Below are 5,708 nucleotides of genomic sequence, written 5' to 3'. Positions count from 1 at the left end.
GAAGCTCTGAGTTCAATTCCTTATACTGTTAAAAGAAAAAATCTATATTGATAGGCACCAGTGGCTCACGCCTATAATCCTAGCTACTCGGAAGGCTGAGATCTAAAAATCACAGTTTGAAGCGAACCCAGGCCGAAAAGTCCATGATACTCCTATTGCCAATAAATTTCACAGGAAAAGCCAGAAGTGGCACTGTGGCTCAAGTGGTCCAGTATTATTAGCCTTGAGCCAAACAGGCTCAGGGGCAGCACCCAGGACCTGAGTTCAAGACTCAGGACTGGAAAAAAAAAAAAGTATATGTTTACATAGCAACATAATTTAAAAGTGTTTTTAAGTTATGTTCTGAAATTTGCATGATGTTTAGATACCAGCCCAGGATTTCTGGCACTATCCTCTTTCCTTCTCTGTTTCTTTGGTTACTATTGCATGCATTGAGAACATAATGTGTTTGGTTTTTTTGAAGCAGTAACATTTTCATCTTTATTAGTCATCTTGAATGTCTATAGACTTAAGCCTTGGGTCCCAACAGCTTTCTCTGTTGAGAATTTTTTAATAGTCATTCCTAGGAGATGGCAGTTGTAGCAGCTTCTAACCAAGCACCTACAACACCTGTAATTGCTGTTTCTCACTGTCACCTCTGCAAAAACTTTTAAAAGCAGCTTTAGGCCAGTTCTGTGAACTTGGGGTCAGGCCTTCAAAGTCCTTCCAAAGCTGACAACAGAGATCCCAAACTCTACACACCAGTTTACAGCAAGAACTGGTCACCAGGACTCGGAAGGAGGCTGTGGGTTCTGAGGGCTGCGAGCTCCACCATTCCTACCACACTGGCAGGACCTCAGTGTAGAAGGAGCCTGCAGGTCTAGTGTCTCTTGCTCACCACAGCTGTTATTTCACATCTTTCCCCTGGATTTCTTCTGTTTCTTTTGTTCTTCATATTCAAGTATTTTCTGTTGGAAATAACCTGCAGGAGGATGCCTGCTCTTCTCGGCTTCCTGAATGAAAAGAGAGAAGAGCCGAGTCTTCACAAATTTCTTCACAAATTGCCGGTTTGTCTTGGAAGTCAGAGCCTTATAGAAGGCCCGTTCTTGGAAGTGGCCTTGCCCATTGGCCTCCCGCTTGATGTAGGAAGCATAGTGAGGGACAAAGAACTGCACAAAAGGGCCCGAAACATGTTCATTGATTTGTTCTTAAGTCTTTAACTCATTGATCCCCTGACCAAGGGAGGCTAAGATGTCATCCTGAAGCTTCGGCGGTAAGATGTCTTTTTCATCACCAACTGACAATAAGAAGACTCCTTCACAAAGATCCACCAGCAGCACTTAGCTCCATTTTACAGATGTGGAGGCTTAAAGAGATGAAGTAATTTGCCCCAAATCAAACAGCTGATAGCAGCAGAGCTGGGGTCCAGATCCAGGTCTGCCTGGCTCCAAATCCACGCACTCTTCTTGCTGCAGCATACCTCTTCCATGGGGCTGTCCATCACCTCCTGCTGAAAGCCCATTTGGACTCCAACCACGAAGGGGGTGGGGCAGCAGACAGTGGCCAGAAGACTCTCTGGAACAACAGGAATGTAGGTGTGTGCCCAGCTGAAGGGGTAGCGCAGCGCAGTGGCAGCATGGATGCACTGAGACAGAGTACTCAGCCCCATGTGACCTCACATGGCTCTCTTGGGGCCAGTTGAGGTTATTGAAAGCTACCAGGTCAGTGCTTTAGTTACCTTGGGAAATTCCTAGGTTCCAGAAATCTCTGTGCAAGGATTCCTTTATGGAAAGTCCCACAGAGGTGGCTGCTGTAGGCTTTGCAACAATGCATTCTTCAGGTCATTACTGCTCAAGTCACCACTTAGTCCCTTACACACACACACACACACACACACACACACACACATAGATAGATGGATAGATAGATAGACAGATAGATAGAAAGATAGATAGATGACAGAAAGATAGGTAGACAGAGAGAATCAGAGAGACAGGGAAGAGTCAGAGAGAGAGAGAGAGAGAGAGAATCAATCTCTGGCTTCTCTCTGCTAGCTTTCATGGCTCTTCATTTTTCCAGCCAAATTGCCCCTCACAGAGGCCAATAAAAACACAGATATGGAAACCTAGGTTCCAATTCTTAGTACCAAGCTAGCACCTCCTGTATCAGAAAGCCTGAGTCTCTGAGAGTCTAGTTAAATCCCCAGCTGACTGGAAGTCCCCTCTCAGCATGAACCTCAGGATCTGAAAATTCTATATAGGAAGGAAGTTGGGGGTGAGGATATTTTCCTGGAGGTACATCCCCTAATCTGCTTTCCAAATGCTGATGTGAGGGAAAACCCATCTAGCTTCCATCTAGCTGATGACCTAGTAGCAATAGATATACTAGTCAAAGGAGCAAAAGAGGGCAGACATGCCAGGCGAAGACTCACTATTCCTTGCATTCCATGGCTGGCCCCAGAATTGGAAAAAGAAAAGTCTACGAGCTACTTGAAAATTCCATACCAATATTGGATCCTTACTCTATTGTAGAATGATGAGCCCAAGGATAAGATGTGGTTGTGGATCTTTGTGTCTCTGTGTGTGTGTGTGTGCGTGCGTGCGTGCGCGCGCGCGCGTGTGTGTGTGTGTGTGTGCCTACATGACCAGAAAGAACTGGATGCATACATGGAAATCTTTATGTCTTGTTTGAATTCACCCATTATTAGTTAAATGCATGCAACTTCCAACAAATATTTCTTAGTTGATTATATTACATAAATACTTCTTTGCTTCTTACAATCACATAAATAAAGAGTCTCATAATCTAACTTTGTCTCTGTCCTGAGAACCAATGGGCTGACAAGGATGTAGATTATTCAGTCCATTAGAACCTTTCCTTCAGAGGCTGATAAATCTGGGTCTCACACTCCAGAACCATCACACCCTTTTTCCCTTTGTCCCAAGAAAGAATGAGATCCCTGCATCCTGCACTACCTGGTTTTGAGATTATACATAAGGCAGGGTAATATATCTAGCCAAGTCACCCCCGCTCTCTGTCTTCAGAGATTGTAATGTTGTTCATCTCTGGTCATAAAATAGATAAATAAACTGAATAGGATGAGTTTTATATAAAGAATCGTAGTCTTATGGATCCCATCATTTAAAAAAAAATTGAGGTTCCCTTAGGTTCCACTCCAAGGTCTCCACTTGGAGACCACTCCAAGATTAAGAAATCATTTGGACATATGTGTGGGAGAGAAGAAAATTGTAAGTGAGGAAAGACATTTTTTAAAGAGTACAGTATGGTTGAACAAAGCTTAGATGATAGAATTAACATGAAACAAAGGTCCTCTGAGGAAGATCTGTCTGAAAAGAAATGAAGAATACATAAAACTTTGTTTAATTTATGGAATTTATATGCTGCTGACCAGTAAGTATAAAGTTCCATTCCCTCGGCCCTCACTATCACTCATGTATTACTTGTCAGTAAATGTGAGGCACTCAGAACATAACAGCGCTGGCATTATTTCAGTTCCCACTGCAGCTTTACTGCACCCAGGAAACTCTGTAATCTTTAAATTCCCTCACCGTTAACATCTGCTGAAACATTATTGGTCCCAGCATAGCCAAGCTGCTCAAAAATTACATTTAGCAGAGTAGTTAATGCTAACAGTATAATTCTAAGATGCAACTGTGTTTGAAAAGAGCTTTTGAATAAGTGGGTTTCCGTTAGGTTTTCTTTCTATCCTATGTGTTTTGTGTTACAATCACATTAGCTGGGAGTGGTCCACTGAAAAATAGTCTATTTCATGAATACAGTTCAGTATACATCACATTATATTCTGATACTGTCTATGTTTTTTTCCCTAGAACTTTAAAAAGCAAATGAAATTCCATGGCAAGATATGACTGTAAGCATTTAGCAGTTTGAGTTAGAGCATGAATCAAGTTTCCATAAATTGCAGACATTTTCAGCACTATGTTAAGGTCTTTGGAACAATTTAAATCCAAATGGTTGCACACATGAAAAATAATAAACATATTGCTTGTGGCTTTTGTTAAGGAGCTTGAGTTTAATTCCAGAATCACAAAGCAATTCCTCTTTTTCCAAAGAAAAGTTTTTCTGGGATTTAAAAAAAAACTATTTTTGTTATAAATGCAATAGCATTAAGATTGTGCTGATGTACTTTAAGATAGTATATAGTTGATGTTTCATATTGACATATAAAATATGATTATAGTTTGCATTATAGAATATGATGCTCAAGCATTTTAAAATGTTGGTGCTTGTTTGATTCAGGAAATGCTTTAGTAACCAACTATTAAATATAAATACTGAATTGTTCAGTAAACATTAAAGTTTATTCTAGAGAAAATTCCTTCCAAGATTAAGATAATAAATTTTATTTTCTCTGCAAAATAAAAGTATGTAATAATAATATAACAACCAGAAAAATCAGATGGGTTAATTATTTCTAATCTTAGTGAGGACTGGAGACACATCTTAGAAGCCACAGAGTGTGGTCTCTTTTTTAAAAGGTAGTAGAACACCTATATGTGTAGAAAAAGAGTGCTCATGTGGTCTGGATATTAACTCCACTGACTTTCAGGTAACTTTTCTCAAATGTACAAGGTATGCATCAATGTGAGTGTCAAAAATATATTGTCTTCAAACGTAATTATATAATATCTGCATGCATGGGTGTGCATGCATGGGTTACCTCCTGAGAATTTCTACATTTGAGTCATGCCTAATAGTCTCTTGAGGTCAGGAAGCAGATTATATTCTTAGCTATCTCTGCAGGATAGATGTGAGGATAAAAGCACAATTGAGTCTCTTCTTATAAAAGGTGTGAGATTTATCTTCCACCAGCCTGCCCCTCACAGTCTCTAGAATCTTCATCTTTCCCAGGTTTCTTGTTTCTCATGCCCAAAGAAATTATGGCCACTAATCAGTGGCTATAAACTTCTGCCCAGAAATTCTTTATCTTGCACTAGCACCCTCTGTTTAATAGACCTTTTCCTTGAGGCTCACAATTCCTCTTATTCCATTTCTCAGGCTAGATTTCCGAGTTTGTCTACCTTCAGTTGAGATTTTGCAGCTTGAGTATGAGCTAAGGAGAGGCCCCTTATTCAAGTAGCCACTGCCTGCTAAGCTGCTTTTAGGTACAGGTCTTCAGCACAACAATGGCCCAACTGTGCTGTGACCCTTAGCACTGTTCTGACCATCAACTTTCATCTTCAGTTCATGGGCTCCCATGCTATGTTTTACTCTCTATTTGCAACCCCTTTGTGTCTTTCTCTTGCTTTATTGCTCTGGCCAAAAATTCCAATGCTGTATCGAAAGAAATGTAGATAGTGGAGACCCTAGTCTTGTTTCTTATTTAAAAGGAAATGTTTTTTAGATTTTTACTGTTTAGTATTTTTCATCATTTAGGCTGTAGGTTTGTCATAAACAGCCCTTATTATATGAAGAAATGTTCTGTCTATTCTTCGCTTCTCCAGAGCTTTTATCATAAAAGGATGCTGGAATTTTTTTTTCCCAGAGGCTTTTTCTGTATCTACTGAGATAATCATGTGATTCTTGTTCTTGATTTTGTCATTGCTTTCTGTAGATTCAACTAGCCTTACATCCCTGAGATGAATCAAAATTGATTGAAGTATAAGGGTTTTTAAAAATTAGTTCAGTTGGCAAGAATTTTGTTGAGGAGTTTTACATCTATGTTCATCAAGGAGATTGGTCTATAG

General features: G+C 40.0%; 1 pseudogene; it reads right to left on the bottom strand.

The window, feature by feature from the left end:
* Positions 1 to 890: 890 nt before the first annotated feature.
* On the bottom strand, positions 891 to 1,648 carry LOC125360214 (annotated as a pseudogene).
* Positions 1,649 to 5,708: the final 4,060 nt, after the last annotated feature.

This window comes from Perognathus longimembris, chromosome 11, assembly GCF_023159225.1.
Source record: "Perognathus longimembris pacificus isolate PPM17 chromosome 11, ASM2315922v1, whole genome shotgun sequence".
Taxonomy (NCBI): Eukaryota; Metazoa; Chordata; class Mammalia; order Rodentia; family Heteromyidae; genus Perognathus; species Perognathus longimembris.
This window is presented reverse-complemented; position numbering and strand designations above follow the sequence as displayed.